Here is a 21,983-nt window from a genome sequence, read left to right on the forward strand (position 1 = left end):
AGATACCCCCCTGGAGTTACAACAGTAAAGGCCCCGTCACACATAGCGACGCTGCAGCGATACCGACAACGATCCGGATCGCTGCAGCGTCGCTGTTTGGTCGCTGGAGAGCTGTCACACAGACAGCTCTCCAGCGACCAACGATCCCGAGGTCCCCGGTAACCAGGGTAAACATCGGGTAACTAAGCGCAGGGCCGCGCTTAGTAACCCGATGTTTACCCTGGTTACCATCCTAAAAAGTAAAAAAACAAACGCTACATACTTACCTTCCGCTGTCTGTCCTCGGCGCTCTGCTTCTCTGGTCTGGCTGTGAGCGCCGGGCAGCCAGAAAGCAGAGCGGTGACGTCACCGCTCTGCTTTCCGGCTGACCGACGCTCACAGCCAGAGCAGGAGGAGTGCAGAGCACAGCGCTTGAGGACAGAGAGCGGTAGGTAAGTATGTAGTGTTTGTTTTTTTACTTTTAGGATGGTAACCAGGATAAACATCGGGTTACTAAGCGCGGCCCTGCGCTTAGTTACCCGATGTTTACCCTGGTTACCAGCAAAGACATCGCTGAATCGGTGTCACACACGCCGATTCAGCGATGTCTACGGGGAGTCCAGCGACGAAATAAAGTTCTGGACTTTCTTCCCCGACCAGCGATCTCCCAGCAGGGGCCTGATCGCTGCTGCCTGTCACACTGGACGATATCGCTAGCGAGGACGCTGCAACGTCACGGATCGCTAGCGATATCGTCTAGTGTGACAGTACCTTAAGTACTGAGAACCATGTAACTGATGAATTCTAGCAAAGGACTTGAATGACGATTACCATTCAGGCTGATTGCTGTGAATGAATGGTGTAAAAAGACATGCAGGCTATTTCTCAATGGAGAAGGATTGTAGCCACTGGCCATAAATTTATTTCTCTCAGGTACACAGAGGGGCTATACAACCACTCTGCATATCAAATCTGAGTGAAATATAGTGTGCAGAGCATCGAACATTATTTTGCGGGACTGTATATATACAAGGGATGACAGGAAGGGGTTAAAAGGCATTCATCAGTAGGATCTACCCTCCTAAACTTTCTATTCGGGCATGTAGGTCTTTGAAAGTTGAGTAAAATGATACCTTGATATCAATACAATGTCGTATTCCAAAGAAATCCATATTTTTCTTACCTACTATATCATTGTCTAAGGGTCACTTCCGTCTGTCTGTCTTTCTTTCTGTCACGGATATTCATTGGTCGCGGCCTCTGTCATGGAATCCAAGTCGCTAATTGGTCGTGGCAAAACGCCCATGGACCATTGCCACGACCAATCAGCGACGGGCACAGTCCGGAAGAAAATGGCCACTCCTTACTCCCCGCAGTCAGTGCCCTGTGCCCGCATACTCCCCTCCCGGTCACCGCCCACACAGGGTTAATGCCAGCAGTAACGGACCGTGCTATGCCACGGGTAGCGCACTCAGTTACCGCTGATATTAACCCTGTGTATCCCCAACTTTTTACTATTGATGCTGCCTATACGGCATCAATAGTAAAAAAATGTAATGTTAAAAATAATAATAAATAAAAAACCTGCTATACTCACCCTCCGTAGTCCGACGAGCCGCTCGCGCCGGCCGCCATCTTCCGTTCCCAGCGATGCATTGCGAAATTACCCAGAAGAATTACCCAGAAGACTGCTAAGTCATCTGGGTAATTTCGCAATGCATCCTAGGAATGGAAGATGGTGGCAGCCGCGCTCATATTGCCGGAGCTTCGGTGGATCCCGCCGGGTGAGTATATAACTATTTTTTTTATTTTAATTATTTTTTTAACAGGGATATGGTGCCCACACTGCTAAATACGTGGGCTGTGTTAGATACCGCGTGGCTGCTATATACTACATAGGCAGTGTTATATACTATGTGAGCTGTGTGATATACTCCGTGGGCTGTGCTATATACTGCGTGGGCTGTGCTATATATTACATGACTGGGCAATATACTACGTGACTGGGCAATATACTACGTGACTGGGCAATATACTACATTACTGGGCAATAGACTACGTGACTGGGCAATATACTACGTGGCTGGGCAATATACTATGTGGCTGGGCAATATACTACGTGGCTCTGTGCTGTATACTACATCGCTGTGCAATATACTATGTTGCTGGGCAATATACTACGTGGCTGGGCAATATACTACGTGGCTGGGCAATATACTACGTCGCTGTGTAATATACTACGTAGCTGGGCAATATACTACGTGGCTGGGCAATATACTACGTGGCTGGGCAATATACTACGTAGCTGGGCAATATACTACGTGACTGGGCAATATACTATATGGCTGGACAATATACTACATGGCTGGGCAATATACTACATGGCTGGGCAATATACTACGTGGCTGTGCAATATACTACGTGGCTGTGCAATATACTACGTGGCTGGGCAATATACTACGTGGCTGGGCAATATACTACATAGCTGGGCAATATACTACGTGGCTGGGCAATATACTGCGTGACTGGGCAATATACTACGTAGCTGGGCAATATACTACGTGTCTGGGCTATATACTACGTGGGCTGTGCAATATACTACGTGGACATAGTATGATGGTAGAGCAGCTTAGTATACATTTTTTGCAAAAAACGTATCAACCAAATACCCTGTTTTTTACATCTTTTACTAGCACTTGCGGATTACTGCAACATTTTTTCAAACTGAGTGTTTTTGGTTTTACTATTCTCTTTTGTGTCTTCAGGTTTCTTGGTGGTGTGTGAACATGATCATACAGACTTGTTCACTGTGCAAGTAGCCCATGTGTTCCTGTTTCCATAATTGTTCTCTTGTGTCTACAAGACTGGGGAGTTCCACCACTCCTCTTGGGCTATCTGCACAAAAGCTGTTCTACCCTGTATGCACACATGGATTTTTCCTCTCTGAACCCTGTTCACACAGGTTATATACAGATGATCAGGTTTTTAAATACATCAGATAGGGATTGCATACATTAGTTAGGACTGCTCTGATAAGGGTATACCGTGAAGATTGGTAGAGCAGCTTAGTATACATTTTTTGCAAAAAACGTATCAACCAAATACCCTGTTTTTTACATCTTTTACTAGCACTTGCGGATTACTGCAACATTTTTTCAAACTGAGTGTTTTTGGTTTTACTATTCTCTTTTGTGTCTTCAGGTTTCTTGGTGGTGTGTGAACATGATCATACAGACTTGTTCACTGTGCAAGTAGCCCATGTGTTCCTGTTTCCATAATTGTTCTCTTGTGTCTACAAGACTGGGGAGTTCCACCACTCCTCTTGGGCTATCTGCACAAAAGCTGTTCTACCCTGTATGCACACATGGATTTTTCCTCTCTGAACCCTGTTCACACAGGTTATATACAGATGATCAGGTTTTTAAATACATCAGATAGGGATTGCATACATTAGTTAGGACTGCTCTGATAAGGGTATACCGTGAAGATTGGTAGAGCAGCTTAGTATACATTTTTTGCAAAAAACGTATCAACCAAATACCCTGTTTTTTACATCTTTTACTAGCACTTGCGGATTACTGCAACATTTTTTCAAACTGAGTGTTTTTGGTTTTACTATTCTCTTTTGTGTCTTCAGGTTTCTTGGTGGTGTGTGAACATGATCATACAGACTTGTTCACTGTGCAAGTAGCCCATGTGTTCCTGTTTCCATAATTGTTCTCTTGTGTCTACAAGACTGGGGAGTTCCACCACTCCTCTTGGGCTATCTGCACAAAAGCTGTTCTACCCTGTATGCACACATGGATTTTTCCTCTCTGAACCCTGTTCACACAGGTTATATACAGATGATCAGGTTTTTAAATACATCAGATAGGGATTGCATACATGAGTTAGGACTGCTCTGATAAGGGTATACCGTGAAGATTGGTAGAGCAGCTTAGTATACATTTTTTGCAAAAAACGTATCAACCAAATACCCTGTTTTTTACATCTTTTACTAGCACTTGCGGATTACTGCAACATTTTTTCAAACTGAGTGTTTTTGGTTTTACTATTCTCTTTTGTGTCTTCAGGTTTCTTGGTGGTGTGTGAACATGATCATACAGACTTGTTCACTGTGCAAGTAGCCCATGTGTTCCTGTTTCCATAATTGTTCTCTTGTGTCTACAAGACTGGGGAGTTCCACCACTCCTCTTGGGCTATCTGCACAAAAGCTGTTCTACCCTGTATGCACACATGGATTTTTCCTCTCTGAACCCTGTTCACACAGGTTATATACAGATGATCAGGTTTTTAAATACATCAGATAGGGATTGCATACATTAGTTAGGACTGCTCTGATAAGGGTATACCGTGAAGATTGGTAGAGCAGCTTAGTATACATTTTTTGCAAAAAACGTATCAACCAAATACCCTGTTTTTTACATCTTTTACTAGCACTTGCGGATTACTGCAACATTTTTTCAAACTGAGTGTTTTTGGTTTTACTATTCTCTTTTGTGTCTTCAGGTTTCTTGGTGGTGTGTGAACATGATCATACAGACTTGTTCACTGTGCAAGTAGCCCATGTGTTCCTGTTTCCATAATTGTTCTCTTGTGTCTACAAGACTGGGGAGTTCCACCACTCCTCTTGGGCTATCTGCACAAAAGCTGTTCTACCCTGTATGCACACATGGATTTTTCCTCTCTGAACCCTGTTCACACAGGTTATATACAGATGATCAGGTTTTTAAATACATCAGATAGGGATTGCATACATTAGTTAGGACTGCTCTGATAAGGGTATACCGTGAAGATTGGTAGAGCAGCTTAGTATACATTTTTTGCAAAAAACGTATCAACCAAATACCCTGTTTTTTACATCTTTTACTAGCACTTGCGGATTACTGCAACATTTTTTCAAACTGAGTGTTTTTGGTTTTACTATTCTCTTTTGTGTCTTCAGGTTTCTTGGTGGTGTGTGAACATGATCATACAGACTTGTTCACTGTGCAAGTAGCCCATGTGTTCCTGTTTCCATAATTGTTCTCTTGTGTCTACAAGACTGGGGAGTTCCACCACTCCTCTTGGGCTATCTGCACAAAAGCTGTTCTACCCTGTATGCACACATGGATTTTTCCTCTCTGAACCCTGTTCACACAGGTTATATACAGATGATCAGGTTTTTAAATACATCAGATAGGGATTGCATACATTAGTTAGGACTGCTCTGATAAGGGTGTACCGTGAAGATTGGTAGAGCAGCTTAGTATACATTTTTTGCAAAAAACGTATCAACCAAATACCCTGTTTTTTACATCTTTTACTAGCACTTGCGGATTACTGCAACATTTTTTCAAACTGAGTGTTTTTGGTTTTACTATTCTCTTTTGTGTCTTCAGGTTTCTTGGTGGTGTGTGAACATGATCATACAGACTTGTTCACTGTGCAAGTAGCCCATGTGTTCCTGTTTCCATAATTGTTCTCTTGTGTCTACAAGACTGGGGAGTTCCACCACTCCTCTTGGGCTATCTGCACAAAAGCTGTTCTACCCTGTATGCACACATGGATTTTTCCTCTCTGAACCCTGTTCACACAGGTTATATACAGATGATCAGGTTTTTAAATACATCAGATAGGGATTGCATACATTAGTTAGGACTGCTCTGATAAGGGTGTACCGTGAAGATTGGTAGAGCAGCTTAGTATACATTTTTTGCAAAAAACGTATCAACCAAATACCCTGTTTTTTACATCTTTTACTAGCACTTGCGGATTACTGCAACATTTTTTCAAACTGAGTGTTTTTGGTTTTACTATTCTCTTTTGTGTCTTCAGGTTTCTTGGTGGTGTGTGAACATGATCATACAGACTTGTTCACTGTGCAAGTAGCCCATGTGTTCCTGTTTCCATAATTGTTCTCTTGTGTCTACAAGACTGGGGAGTTCCACCACTCCTCTTGGGCTATCTGCACAAAAGCTGTTCTACCCTGTATGCACACATGGATTTTTCCTCTCTGAACCCTGTTCACACAGGTTATATACAGATGATCAGGTTTTTAAATACATCAGATAGGGATTGCATACATTAGTTAGGACTGCTCTGATAAGGGTACACCGTGAAGATTGGTAGAGCAGCTTAGTATACATTTTTTGCAAAAAACGTATCAACCAAATACCCTGTTTTTTACATCTTTTACTAGCACTTGCGGATTACTGAAACATTTTTTCAAACTGAGTGTTTTTGGTTTTACTATTCTCTTTTGTGTCTTCAGGTTTCTTGGTGGTGTGTGAACATGATCATACAGACTTGTTCACTGTGCAAGTAGCCCATGTGTTCCTGTTTCCATACTACGTGGACATGCATATCTAGAATACCCGATGCGTTAGAATCGGGCCACCATCTAGTATGTAAATACACTGTTAAGATCTATGGGCAAGACATAGATCTGCATGATACTCTGCCTCCAGAGCTTATTATAAATAAAAGGAGGCATCACTAGTATGAGAAATGCAACACAGAACATAGGAACTGAATTTTGTCACATTACAAACACAATATCAGCCGCAGCTCTCACATCTCTGCTGTATGACAACATAATTGCTACGCTGACTGATTGTGAGATGGAATTTGCGGATGTGTTAGGTATAATCACACACAGCTCTGTAATGAAATCGGGGGAGCAGAGAGCAGCCATTAGACATTACAATAATTCTGGCCCCTTTTATTGAAAATAAGCTCTGGAGGCAGAGTGTCTTTGTGATTGTGGAACCCCTGTGCCATGGTCCGGGGTCAGGCTGGAGAGGCGTAACTATATGAACACCTGGTTCTTCACTAAAGCCCCTGGTGGTGTGGCTAGACTTGAACCCAAATGGACACCACGTGCTACTCCAGGACTGAACTGGGAGCTGTGGCAGCTGACCCCCAAAGGGCAAGGAAGCACGACCTGCCAGAAACTGGTTAGCAGAGGGGATATGGCTAGTAGTCAGATGCAGAATCATACACGAGCAGGACAGGGCCACAGGTATGGGATGGCAGGTGCAGGTTCTCAGGCGATGGTTCAGAAAGGTCAGGTCTAGGCACAGGCAGGGAGGGTTTGAGTATTGGTACAGCATGATGGACAGGTTCAGGTAAATGGGACGGAGAGGATCAGATTAAGAGAACACAGGTATAGGGACCTTACAACTACAGTCATGGCCAAAAGTATTGACACCCCTGCAATTCTGTCAGATAATACTCATTTTCTTCCTGAAAATAATTGCAAACACAAATTATTTGGTATTATTATCTTCATTTAATTTGTCTTAAATGAAAAAACACAAAAAGAATTGCCAAATTGGATATATTTGGATTAAAAAAGGGGTGGACAAAAGTATTGGCACTGTTCAAAAAATCATGTGATGCTTCTCTAATTTGTGTAATTAACAGCACCTGTAACTTACCTGTGGCACCTAACAGGTGTTGGCAATAACTAAATCACAATTGCAGCCAGTTGACACGGATTAAAGTTGAATCAACCACTGTCCTGTGTCCTTGTGTGTACCACAAGGGTGTCAACACTTTTGGCAATGACTGTAGGTAAAAGGAGACTCACTGATAAGGTGATGTCCAAACCTCCAAAATAGAGCACTCCAAAAATCAAAGTGGAAAACCACTGCTTTACCGATCCATTAGCATATACAGGGGTTGGACAAATTAATGGAAACACCTGGAAACATCAACAAATGTTAGTTTAATATAGTGTAGGTCCGCCTTTTGCGGCAATTACATCCTCAATTCCCCAAGGTATGGATTCCTACAAGGTGTGAATTGTTTCTAAAGGAATTTTAGCCCATTCTGCAGTTAAAACACCCTCCAGTTATTTGAGCGACGATGATGGAAATCGACATCTAACTTGAATTTCTAAAATCGACCATAAATGCTCAATAATGTTGAGGTCTGGGGCTTGTGGGGGCCAGATGAGATGCACAACTTCATTGAATGTTCCTCGTGCCATGAATGTTCCTCATGATTCTAGCTGTATGAATTGGTGCATTATCATCCTGAAAGATGGCGTTCCCCTCCGGGAACAGTGCTTGAACCATTGGATGCACTTGGTCGCCCAAAATGTCTAAATAATCTCGGCTGTCAATTCTTCCATGAAGGAATATCATTGGCCCGGCGGATCTCCACGAAATAGCACCCCAGATCATCACAGAACCTCTGCCATCTTTTATGGTTGGGAGAAGGCAGTATGGATGGAATGCTTCTTTCGGCTGTCTCCAAACGTACACTCGGCCGGAGGTCGGAAAGAGGGTAAACGATGATTCGTCTGAGAATATCATATGTTTCCACTGCTCTAGGGACCAATTCTGGAGGTTTCTACACCACTCCAAACATTTGTCATTGAGAGCAGCGGTTTTCTAATTGCAGGTCTTCCATGGAATCCAGATTTATGCAGCTCCCGATGAACAGTTTTCGTTCACTGGGGTTCTGTATGTGTTCAGCAGTGATTTTCGGAGCTGTGGTCTTGCGATCCTCTCTCACTATTCGCTTTAGAGTCCGACGGTCTCTCTGTCAACTTTGACTTTCATCCGGACCTGTGCTTTGCTGCGGACGTTTTTCCTACTCTTTCAAACGCAGTCATTACTTTGGAGACAGTACCTCTTGACACGCCAAGCATTCGGGCACTTTCTGTTACACTAGCGCCTGCCATACGAGCACCAACAATTTGGCCTCTTTGAAAATCCGAGAGGTCTGCCATTGGTATCAGGTTCTCATCAATGTTCTTACAATTATGCAAAACAAACAGTTAATTTACATGCACATATCACATAACACAAATAATCAACTACAAAACATTACCATATGTCACGGTTTGCATGTTTATCACATGTTCGAAGATTATAATGCCAAAACGTTAGGTGTTTCCATTATTTTGTCCAATCCCTGTATATTGTGACAGGGTCCCTGATAATGTAGTACAGGAGGAGATATGCATCACAGAAAGGTCTATTTTCTGTGATATGGGCTTGGAAGTTTTGTTTCAGCATTTCATGTTTGGAGAGGTTAATCCTCTATTTTCTGGGCCAAGCTTAGTGGGCAGAGCATTGCGGGGAGGGAACCACCCACCATGTCTCCTCACTGGGTGTTGCCTGTATATAATCAGGTATGTTTGGCACATGGAGGGAGTGTTTTGCAGTCTGTCAAGGTGGACAGATTTCCATGTGTCCAGGCTGGACACTAGAGTGGTCTGTGTGCAGAGAGGGAGAAGCCTTCCTGTTTGAGGGGCTCCAGACCGTGCCAGCGTGCTAGACATTGCCCTACCTGTGTGCCCACAGGCCTAAGGGAGCAGAACCTGGCTAAGAACATGTAGGTATTGTTTTGCCTGCTCTGAAGGATGTTTACTTTTTTGTTTTGCTTACGGGGTTATGAAGTTACAAAACCCGTACGGACTTTGTCAAGGAACACGCCTCCTATTTTCATCCTGCCGCACCGGAGTGAGTACGAAATCCCTACTATATATATATATAGATAGATAGATAGATAGATAGATAGATAGATAGATAGATATACAGTACAGACCAAAAGTTTGGACACACCTTCTCATTAAAAAAATTTTCTGTATTTTCATGACTATGAAAATTGTACATTCACACTGAAGGCATCAAAACTATGAATTAACACATGTGGAATTATATACTTAACAAAAAAAGTGTGAAACAGCTGAAATTATGTTTTATATTCTAGGTTCTTCAAAGTAGCCACCTTTTGCTTTAATGACTGCTTTGCACACTCTTGGCATTCTCTTGATGTGCTTCAGGAGGTAGTCACCGGGAATGGTTTTCACTTCACAGGTGTGCCCTGTCAGGTTTAATAAGTGGGATTTCTTGCCTCATAGATGGATTGGGACCATCAGTTGTGTTGAGCAGAAGTCTGGTGGATACACAGCTGATAGTTCTACTGAATAGACTGTTAGCTGCTTTTTTCTTGCCATAATACAAATTCTAAGTAAAGAAAAACGAGTGGCCATCATTACTTTAAGAAATGAAGGTCAGTCAGTCTGAAAAATTGGGAAAACTTTGAAAGTGTCCCCAAGTGCAGTGGCAAAAACCATCAAGCGCTACAAAGAAACTGGCTCACATGAGAACCGCCCCAGGAAAGGAAGACCAAGAGTCATCTCTTGATTTGTTTGGGCTAAAGAACACAAGGAGTGGACACTAGACCAGTGGAAATCTGTGCTTTGGTCTGATGAGTCCAAATTTGAGATCTTTGGTTCCAACCACCATGTCTTTGTGCGATGCAGAAAAGGTGAACGGATGGACTCTACATGCCTGGTTCCCACCGAGAAGCATGGAAGAGGAGGTGTGATGGTGTGGGGGTGCTTTGCTGGTGACACGGTTGGGGATTTATTCAAAATTGAAGGCATACTGAACCAGCATAGCTACCACAGCATCTTGCAGCGGCATGCTATTCTATCCTGTTTGCATTTAGTTGGACCATCATTCATTTTTTAACGGAACAATGACTCCAAACACCTCCAGGCTGTGTAACGGCTATTTGAGCAAGAAGGTGAGTGATGGGGTGCTACGCCTCCTCAGTCACCAGACCTGAACCCAATCGAGATGGTTTGGGGTGAGCTGGGCCACAGAGTGAAGACAAAAGGGCCAACAAGTGCTAAGCATCTCTGGGAACTCCTTCAAGATTGTTGGAACACCATTCCCGGTGACTACCTCTTGAAGCTCATCGAGAGAATGCCAAGAGTGTGCAAAGCAGTAATCAAAGCAAAAGGTGGCTACTTTGAAGAACCTAGAATGTAAGACATAATTTCAGTTGTTTCACACTTTTTTGCTAAGTATATCATTCCACATGTGTTAATTCATAGTTTTGATGCCTCCAGTGTGAATGAACAATTTTCATAGTCATGAAAATGCAGAAAAATCTTTAAATGAGAAGGTGTGTCCAAACTTTTGGTCTGCACTGTATATATATATATATATATATATATATACACACACACTAGATGGTGGCCCAATTCTAACGCATCGGCTATTCTAGAATATGTATGTATGTATGTATGTATGTATATAGCAGCCACATAGTATATAGCACAGGCCACATAGTATATAGGAGCCATGTAGTATATAACAGACAAATACTACGTGGCCTGTGCTATATACTATGTGGCTGCTATATACATACATATTGTAGAATACCCGATGTGTTAATACAGGCCACGCAGTATATAACACAGCCCAAATAGTATATAGCACAGCCCACGCAGTATATAGCAGCCACGCAGTATATAACACAGGCAACGTAGTATATAACACAGGCCATGCAGTATATAACAGTGGCCATGTAATATATAGCACAGGCTATGCAGTACATAACACAGCCCACATAGTATCTAACACTGGCCACGTAGTATTTAGCAGCCACGCGGTATATAACGCAGCCCACGCAATATATAACACAGCCCACGCGGTATATAACACTGCTCACATAGTATATAACACTGGTCACATAGTATATAACGCAGCCACGCGGTATATAACACTGCCCACGTAGTATATAACACTGGCCACATAGTATATAGCGCAGCCTACGCGGTATATAACACTGCCCACATAGTATATAACACTGGCCACATGGTATATAACGCAGCCCACGCAGTATATAACACTGCCCACGTAGTATATAACACTGGCCACGTAGTATATAGCAGCCACGCTGTATATAACGCAGCCCACGTGTTATATAACACTGCCCACATAGTATATAGCAGTGTGGGCACATCCGTATTAAAAAAAGATAATTAAAATAAAAAATAGTTATATACTCACCCGCTGGGATCCAGAGAAGCTGTCCCTATGCGCGCCGCTGCTACCATCTTCCGTTCCCAGGATGCATTGCGAAATTCCTCAGATGACTTAGCGGTCTCGCGAGACCGCTAAGTCTTCTGGGTAATTTCGCAAAGCATCTCTGGGAACGGAAGCTGACGGCAGCCGCGAGCGCATCGTCGGACTACGGAAGGTGAGCATAGCAGGTTTTTTGTTTTTTTTAATTATTTTTAACATTAGATCTTTTTACTATTGATGCAGCATAGGCAGCATTGATAGACCATTATTTTTAATCTTTAAAGACTCCATAATAACAGGGTCTGTACCACAGGACTGGCGTATAGCAAATGTGGTGCCAATATTCAAAAAGGGGACAAAAACTGAACTCGGAAATTATAGGCCAGTAAGCTTAACCTCTACTGTGGGTAAAATCCTGGAGGGCATTCTAAGGGATGCTATACTGGAGTATCTGAAGAGGAATAACTTCATGGCCCAGTATCAGCACAGGTTTACTAGGGACCGTTCATGTCAGACTATTTTGATCAGTTTCTATGAAGAGGTGTGTTGGGGTTAGGGTTGGAGTTAGAATTGGGGAGTTTCCACTATTTAGGTACATCAGGGGCTCTGCAAACGCAACATGACGCCCGCAGACCATTCCATCAGTCTGCAAAAGTCCATATACACTACATCCACTGGGTTCCCTTGGTCCAATCCGGAACTTACCTCTTCATAGAAACTGAAACTGTAGAATCCCCTTATCTCCACCCACAGGGATTCTACATTTTCATTAAATTCACCTATATTATCACGCAGGATGGGTTTTAAGGACGATTTTACATATAGACACACCCCTCCCCCTCGCTTATCTGTATGGTCATTTCTGAACAGGCTATAGCCCTGCAAATTAACAGCCCAGTCATGGCTCTCATCCAGCCATGTTTCAGATATCCCCACCATGTCATAATTATGCTCCAACAACATTAGTTCTAATTCATCCATTTTGTTGGCGAGGCTTCTGGCATTAGTATACATGCACTTGATGTTCCTCTCTGCACCTCTATTCTTTCTTAAATTATTAACTGTTCTAACCCCACCCCCCATGCCACAGCCACCCCCAACTTCCTTATTTGTGCCCAGGTCTCTATCTGCACTATCTTCCCCTCCTATAAAATGAATACCCTCCCCCCCAATTCCTAGTTTAAACACTCCTCCAACCTTCTAGCCATTTTCTCCCCCAGCACAGCTGCACCTTCCCCATTGAGGTGCAGCCCGTCCCTAGCGTAGAGCCTGTAGTTAACTGAGAAGTCGGCCCAGTTCTGCAGGAACCCAAACCCCTCCTTCCTACACCAATTATTAACCTCCCTAATCTCCCGTTGCCTCTCTGGCGTGGCACGTGGTACAGGCAGTATTTCGGAAAATACCACGTTGGAGGTCCTTGCTTTCAGCTTCTCGTATATAGCATTTTGTTTTTCACTTTTATTGCCAAGTAGGAGGAACAAGCAAGTCTTCAAGTATGTGTTAAGGCTACAGTCATTTAGAGCTCGTGACAATGCACCAAGTAATGCATGAGAAAAGTCACAGACACATTCTTTAGGCAATTTCTGTACATCCTTCATCCATTTTTCCAGCCAAAAAGTTATATTTGGAGTATCTTGAGTTTCACTCAACATTTGAGATACACTCATTTGTGTATTCTCAAAGTTAATAACAATCTCATATAAAAATATGAGCAGACAATTTATTTTCTCATTTTATTTTGAATACCAAACTCCCTGTGGCATCTACTTGAATGCGAGGGAAGCAATGCTTTGAACAATACTTCCTAAAAATATATATTTGTTCCTTTGACCAATAATGAACAAAAAAAACATCATATTAGATAGTATGAATATCTCCTGCATACTTATGAGTACTCTTCATCTGAGACAGTGATAAAACTGGATCTTTCAACTTTGGTGTACTAAACATCCTATCCATAGCTTCTTGCCTGGCATCTTGACAAATTCTTAGTGATGGTATGGTTGGTGGTTCCTATTCTCCAAATGCTATTTCGGAATCAATTGTTTCTCGTCTCCAATTGGGAAAGTTTTTAACATTTCTTCTCCAAGTTTCCTTCTCTTCTCACCTCTCAACTGATTTTTTTTTTTTTTAATGTGGTATGGGTCTTGTGTCAGGGGCTCGAACATGAAGAATTAAAGGGTTTCCCAGATCAGGTTCCTCTTCTGCAGAAATATGCACTGCTGCTTTACACTCTGTGCAATGCCCATCTGCAGTTAAGAACTTTCTTGCTTTGTCTTCACCCATACGAACTTTGTTCCTCCTAAAGGAGAAGGCACATGGGAGTCCATGCTGATTATAAAGAACCTCTGTTATAATAGAAGTCCATGCGTGTTTTTTGAGCACCCTGCGCCTCTTTTTGCTGTCACCCTCATTATAGAACACTGTTTTGGGCTTGATCTCTAAGTATTGCTCATAAGGGATTAATACATGCCATAAAAGTGTTGGTTCTTGTCCCTGTGTGCGCACAAAGCCACCCTCTGAAGAGTGTTCCTCTAAAGAGTTTTCATCAGATGTGCTTGTGTCAGGCCACAACTCCATAATTTCTGTATCTTTTGATTGAGGCAAATGTTATGTTCCATACGTAAGAACGTCTGCAAATCATACCCATTTTGAAATGCATAGTCATGTATCTTTTTGGGCTTAAATATAGCCTGGGAAGTTTCTGATTCTTCCATCAAGGAGCTATATTTCTGCATGGAGGGGTGAGAACATACTTCCCTCCAGATAGGATCAGAGGTTGACTTTCCATTATCATTGAAAATGCCAGGATAAGATTTTAATGTTTTTTTTTTTAACGTCTGACTATCAATAGAGGGTTTTTGTGGCATCTAAAAACAAAAATAGGAAAACAATTAAATGGATAAGCTAGTATGTTTTTTTTCTTGTCACTAATAAGATATTAAAAGGTATATGTCTAGTTTCAAATAAACATTACTGCATGTAACATGGAAAGTGATCCTACTTAATCGCCAATACACCATGGACATCTCAGTGTTTTGGTTGGAATTTCATTGTAAAGTTGAACTGTCATTAAAGGGAACCTGTCACCCCGAAAATCGCGGGTGAGGTAAGCCCACCGGCATCAGGGGCTTATCTACAGCATTCTGTAATGCTGTAGATAAGCCCCCGATGTTACCTGAAAAAGGAGAAAAAGACGTTAGATTATACTTACCCAGGGGCGGTCCCGCTGCTGGTCAGGTCGGATGGGTGTCTCCGGTCCGCTGCGGCGCCTCCTATCTTCTTTCCATGATGTCCTCTTCTGATCTTCAGCCACGGCTCCGGCGCAGGCGTACTTTGCTCTGCCCTGTTGAGGGCAGAGGATAGTACTGCAGTGCGCAGGCGCCGGAAAGGTCAGAGGCCCGGCACCTGCGCACTGCAGTACTTTGTCTGCCCTCAACAGGGCAGAGCAAAGTACGCCTGCGCCGGAGCCGTGGCTGAAGATCAGAAGAGGACGTCATGGAAAGAAGATAGGAGGCGCCGCAGCGGACCGGAGACGCCCATCTGACCTGACCAGCAGCGGGACCGCCCCTGGGTGAGTATAATATAATGTCTTTTTCTCCTTTTTCAGGTAACATCGGGGGCTTATCTACAGCATTACAGAATGCTGTAGATAAGCCCCTGATGCCGGTGGGCTTACCTCACCCGCGATTTTCGGGATGACAGGTTCCCTTTAAAAAAATAGATTTTGTTAAAAGGGTACCAGAACCTTTTTTTTTTTTTATTTCTTTTTTTTTAAGTCTGGCATGCTGTGGCATGACAGTAAGGTATGTGCGGCGGAACATCTGTCCCCCAACGCCGCTGCACCTATCGGGGGCCCCCCTACCCCCACCGAATCTGGTGAGCTGAAACCTTCAATGAGCTGGTGATGAACCATGTCATTAGGCATTACGCCCACCGCCGCTGAGGCCCGCCCCCCCATGGCCATTGAACAGGCCAAGAGCTGACGTCACGTGACGCGGCAGTCTGCTGCATCATGTGATGATACATGGGGCGTGGCCTTCATTCCAGGAAGCGGCCGCATCGCAGCCACTCCTTGCCTGCCCCGGCGCGAGGACCTTGACTCATTTAGCATTTTGCCAGATCAGTCAAGCGATTCCTGGTTCTGGCGGTGGGAGGAGGGGGGACGTGGCATTTGCAGCAGCACTGCGAGCTGCAGAAGGCCTGGAGCACAGCTGCAGCTGCACACAGTTTTCTGTCATGCTGTGGCCATCAGCCACAGCATGACAGAATACAGAGTAAAGGTTCAGGTACTCTTTAAGGCTGTGTCCATGCTCACAATTTTTCCCCATCAATGACTGCCATCATGGCAGGAAAAAAAAAAGGCGAGGTGACGGTCCCATTCACTTTGAATAGGACTATCATTACCATTTTTTTCCCCACTACACCGTCCCGTCATGTCATCGTAAGACTGGGTGGCAAAGTAGTGGGGAGAAAATGCTGCTGGCTGCATTATTCTTGCCGTCATTCACTGATGGTCAGAGCACTGCCTGTCGTCTGTCGTTTCAGGCCGCCGGCTATCATTTCTCTGGCACCTCCTCTGGTTCATGAGCTGGAGGTGGTTGGATAGCTGACATCTGGGACACTCTTGTGTACTTGCAATCTGCACATGAGCCTGCAATGAAGTGAACAGTGCCAGCAGTGGAGTTCCTCAAGTATACTGGATGATGTCCGCCATCTAAACACATAAGCTGGAGGAGGAGACAGATAAGATAATTAGCTGCCTCAGACTACATGCCTCTGCACACCCATCAGTCTGGGAATGCCTCTTTAATGGGCATCATGCTTCTTTTTCTTTTGGATTTATATATGTTCGTGTGCACCTAATGCTACCCTATGCAGCTGTCAGCAGGCCTGTATTGTCCTGCAGACACGCACAGAATAATGACACCAGTGGCGCTCCACTCCGAGGTGCCGGCTGGGTGCAGCAGCGCCCGGAACTGGGCGCATGCCAGCTATCTAATAGCACGATTAGGCTGGTCATGTGGTCTGTGGTCACTAGACCCAGCTCTGCTGCCAGTTCTCAGCATTTCATTGAAGCATTCAACACTCGTGTGTATGACTAATATCCTATATATGAATAAATTGGCGAACACAAATAACGTAATGGGGAAGCTTGAAGTAAAGGACTGGTTTGCAGCTACTTGGCACATTTTCCTATTGTGCACTTATGTGCTTAAAGTGGGATTTAATTTCCTACCACACAGCTCTCTACATCCTTTCTCCTGCTGCCATCCATATCTGCATACATTGATCAGCAGATCCATACACACACTCATGCACAGATAAAGATAGGACAATTACACACAGTAGATCAGACCTTCCTGCATAGAAATATGCCATACATAGGAAATCAATATCTACCTTCACATTTAGTTAGTGAACACACTTGTACGAGGATGTGTTTCTCTGCCTGCTCTTATGACTGAAGTGAAAATGAACATCCAAAGAAAAGGTCACACACAGGGTCAAACAGAGGGTGGGATCAAAATCACTCAAAAGTTGATGCATTGTGTTGATTAAACTACATGCAAATATAAAAGGAGCTAAGTGGGTTTTCAAGCCATTGCCTCACCTGGTTTTTCCACATGTGGTTTTCAGTGCCATCATGCAGTGCTTAGGGAGCTGATGAGCATGTGATCGGCTCCATCATGCTGCGTTCCTCTGTCCCGCCGCTATCCCACCTGTTGCTTTTCCTGCCCTGTATTTAACTTTCAGGTAACTTTTGATATGTCATAGTGGCATATCAAAGTTTATCTGCTGACTTAGGCTAAGTTTTACACTGCTTAAATATGACACCTGATTTGTCTGAGCTGGAATTAAACTCTGAATGTGGTACTGCAGGGGTTCCTTGGTGTCTCCTGCTGGCGGGGTGACGTCGCCCCTCCAGTGTCCTATGCCGGGTAAACGCCAGGGAACCACAGACAAGCCCTGCAGTACAAGACCCACAGGTAGCCGACAGCAAGGGAGGCCGTGAGTACCCGTGCCGCTGCAGCGAAGCGGGAGGACGATGTGTAGGGGAGCACTGCTCTCCGGCATCCCTCTGTGGTGGCAGTGTAAGGATTCCCAGAGCTTTCACGCTGGCAGGGTGACGTCACCCCACCAGCGTTCAGCAGCCTGGGGAAATCCCAGGGAACCCCTTCAGCACCATACATCACATGCTCACATTGGACTACAGATCAGGTACTACCAGGGGTCAAGTTCTGGGCAAAAAATGTGGGAACTCACCCAAGATTTCCTACTTGCCCCCACTCTGATGAGAGTTACACCAACGTAGTAATGAAATAATACTGCCATACTGTGACTGAATAAAACACCATGCAAAGACCAATATTACCCCTATATAGTGACCATAGAAACTAGCTACACAGGTGCTCTGCAGACCGCACTAGTGATTATGTTACCTTTAGGCCTCTTTCACACGATCATATGCATATTGCGCGCTTTAAAAATGCAGCGTTGTCACGCAGCCCAGTGATTTGTGTTAATGGGCTAATCGTGTAATATGCTACAAAATAGAACATGAAGACACAAAAGCGCACAGAGAGGTAAAAAAAAATACTCTGTTGTAAAAAAGTCACAGTAAATAAGCAAGTGCTAGTCAAAAAATGAAAAAATACAGGGTATTTAGTTAATACGTTTTTTTGCAAAAAATGTATATTAAGCTGCTCCACCAATCGCCAAGGTATACCCATAATAGAGCAGTCCTGTCTAATGTACATAATCCCTATCTGATGTATTTAAAAACCTGATCATCTGTATAGTACCTGTGTGAACAGGGCTCAGAGAGAAAATATCCATGCAGAACTTGCAAGATGGAACAGCTACAATGCAAATGACCCACAGAGGAGTGGTGGACTCCCTAGTCTTGTAGAAACAAGAGAACAATTATAAAACCAAAAACACATGGGCTACCTGCACAGTGAACAAGTCTGTAGAAACCTGTTCACACCACCAAAGAACTTGAAGACACAAAAGCGCACAGAGAGGTAAAAAAATACTCTGTTGTAAAAAAGTCACAGTAAATAAGCAAGTGCTAGTCAAAAAATGAAAAAATACAGGGTATTTAGTTAATACTTTTTTTGCAAAAAAAGTACCGTATGTTAAGCTGCTCCACCAATCGCCAAGGTGTACCCATAATAGTGCAAAATAGAACATGCAGCATTATTTATTTTTTTTACACGCATTTGCGTATGCGTGAAAATAACGCATATGAGAATAAACGCATCGGTTTCAATGGGTACATTTCATCGTGAAATACACATGCGTGAAAAACACAGCGTATTACACAACAAAACTAAGATCATGTGAAAGGGGCCTTATATTTAACTAGATGGTGGCCCGATTCTAACGCATCGGGTATTCTAGAATATGTTTGTCCACGTAGTATATTGCTCAGTCACGTAGTATATTGCCCAGTCACGTAGTATATTGCCCAGCCATGTAGTATATTGCCCAGTCACGTAGTATATTGCCCAGTGACGTAGTATATTGCCCAGCCACGTAGTATATTGCCCAGTCACGTAGTATATTGCCCAGTCACGTAGTATATTGCCCAGTGACGTAGTATATTGCCCAGTCACGTAGTATATTGCCCAGTCACGCAGTATATTGCCCAGCCACGTAGTATATTGCACAGCCCACGTAGTATATTGCCCAGTGACGTAGTATATTGCCCAGCCACGTAGTATATTGCCCAGCCATGTAGAATATTGCCCAGTCACGTAGTATATTGCCCAGAGACGTAGTATATTGCCCAGCCACGTAGTATATTGCCCAGCCACGTAGTATATTGCCCAGCCACGTAGTATATTGCCCAGTCACGTAGTATATTGCCCAGTCACGTAGTATATTGCCCAGTCACGTAGTATATTGCCCAGCCACGTAGTATATTGCCCAGTCACGTAGTATATTGCCCAGTCACGTAGTATATTGCCCAGCCACGTAGTATATTGCCCAGCCACGTAGTATATTGCCCAGTCACGTAGTATATTGCCCAGTGATGTAGTATATTGCCCAACCACGTAGTATATTGCCCAGCCAATTAGTATATAGCAGAGGCACGTAGTATATTGCCCAGCCACATAGTATATAGCAGAGGCACGTAGTATATTGCCCAGTCACGTACTATATTTCCCAGTGACGGAGTATATTGTCCAGCCACATAGTATATTGCCCAGCACAGAGCCACATAGTATATTGCCCAGTCACGTAGTATATTGTCCAGCCACATAGTATATAGCAGAGGCACGTAGTATATTGCCCAGTCACGTACTATGTTTCCCAGTGACGGAGTATATTGTCCAGCCACATAGTATATTGCCCAGCACAGAGCCACATAGTATATTGCCCAGTCACGTAGTATATTGCCCAGCCAAATAGTATATAGCAGAGGCACGTAGTATATTGCCCAGCCACATAGTATATAGCAGAGGCACGTAGTATATTGCCCAGTCACGTACTATATTTCCCAGTGACGGAGTATATAGTCCAGCCACATAGTATATTGCCCAGCACAGAGCCACATAGTATATTGCCCAGTTACGTAGTATATTGCCCAGCACAGAGCCACGTAGTATACAGACTTAAAAAACAAATAAACATATACTCACCTTCCGAAGGCCCGTTGGAAGTCCTGCTATACTCACCCTCCGCCGCTTTTTCCGCTCCTCTGGACGCTCCCGAGACCGCTCCATTGAAAGCGCCAGCTTCCGCTCCCAGGGCTGGTGTGAGCAGGACCTATGATGACATCGCGGTCACACCAGCGCTGGGACGGGAACCGAAGCTGCGGCTTGCAATGGAGCGGTCCGGGGAGCGTGGCGAGGAGCGTAGCGGGGAGCGGGAAAGGCGGCAGATGGTGAGTATAGCAGGTTTTTTGTTTTTTTTATTATTTTTAACATGACATATTTTTACTATTGATGCTGCATAGGCAGCATGAATAGTAAATGGTTGTAAATAGTTGGGGACACACAGGGTTAATAGCAGCGGTAACGGAGTGCGTTACACCACGGGCCGTTACCGCTGCCATAAACCCTGTGTGAGCGGTGAGTGGAGGGGATTACGGAGCGGGCGCCGGGCAGTGAGTGCAGGGGAGTAGGGGAGGGACTTATCGGACTGTGGCCGTCGCTGATTGGTCGCGGCAGCCGTGACAGGCAGCTGCCAAGACCAATCAGCAAATGAATAACCGTGACAGAAGGACAGACAGACAGACGGAAGTGACCGTTAGACAATTATGTATATAGATGGTCACATGCGGCGTGAAAGAGGCTTATATCCAGTGGTCACATGCGACGTTTGCTGGGGTCTTTTGCTTTTCCTATTTCTAGTGCAGACCGCCACAATGAATATTCCCAGCCGCTACTTGTCTCTGTAGGATTTTGCATTCAGACAGAAAAAGATCGTAAATATCTCGGGAACGAAAGGAGATCTAACGTTAATTTTCAAACTGGATCTAACGAATATCTATCAGGAGCCATCCAAAAAACGGCAAATTTCAAAGTAGGGGGGCTAGCTACGGGTGAGCCCCCTGAAAAAGATTGTAAATATATCATTTTGTAGGGGAGAACTAACGTTAATTTTGGTTGATCAAACCGGATCTAACAAGATCTAACTAATGGAATCAATTTTTCCCCAAATTTACAATAAGTGGGGGCTAACCCAGGGGTCGTCTCCGTCTCTCTGTTCTGTGACACTTTGGAGTTCTGCTTCCAGGACCTGTGATGATGTCACAGTCATGTGATCAGTCACATGGGGGAGGAGCAGGATGGGGGCTTGTAGGAAGTGAAGGGTTTTCTGTGTAAGAGCTGAAGGGAGAAGTCTGCACTGGTGAGCGGTAATGGGGGAGCAGGGACTGTGTGATAGAGGGGACAGGACTCAGTCCTGGGGGGCACCGGGACTCTGCACATTAGGGTACAGCCGGCTCCACATGTAAGAGCTGAAGGGAGAAGTCTGCACTGGTGAGCGGTAATGAGGGAGCAGGGACTATGTGATAGAGGGGACAGGACTCAGTCCTGGGGGGCACCGGGACTCTGCACATTAGGGTACAGCCTGCTCCACATGTAAGAGCTGAAGGGAGAAGTCTGCACTGGTGAGCGGTAATGGGGGAGCAGGGACTGTGTGATAGAGGGGACAGGACTCAGTCCTGGG

The sequence above is a fragment of the Ranitomeya imitator genome, chromosome 2 (genome assembly GCF_032444005.1).
Source record: "Ranitomeya imitator isolate aRanImi1 chromosome 2, aRanImi1.pri, whole genome shotgun sequence".
NCBI classification, from domain to species: domain Eukaryota; kingdom Metazoa; phylum Chordata; class Amphibia; order Anura; family Dendrobatidae; genus Ranitomeya; species Ranitomeya imitator.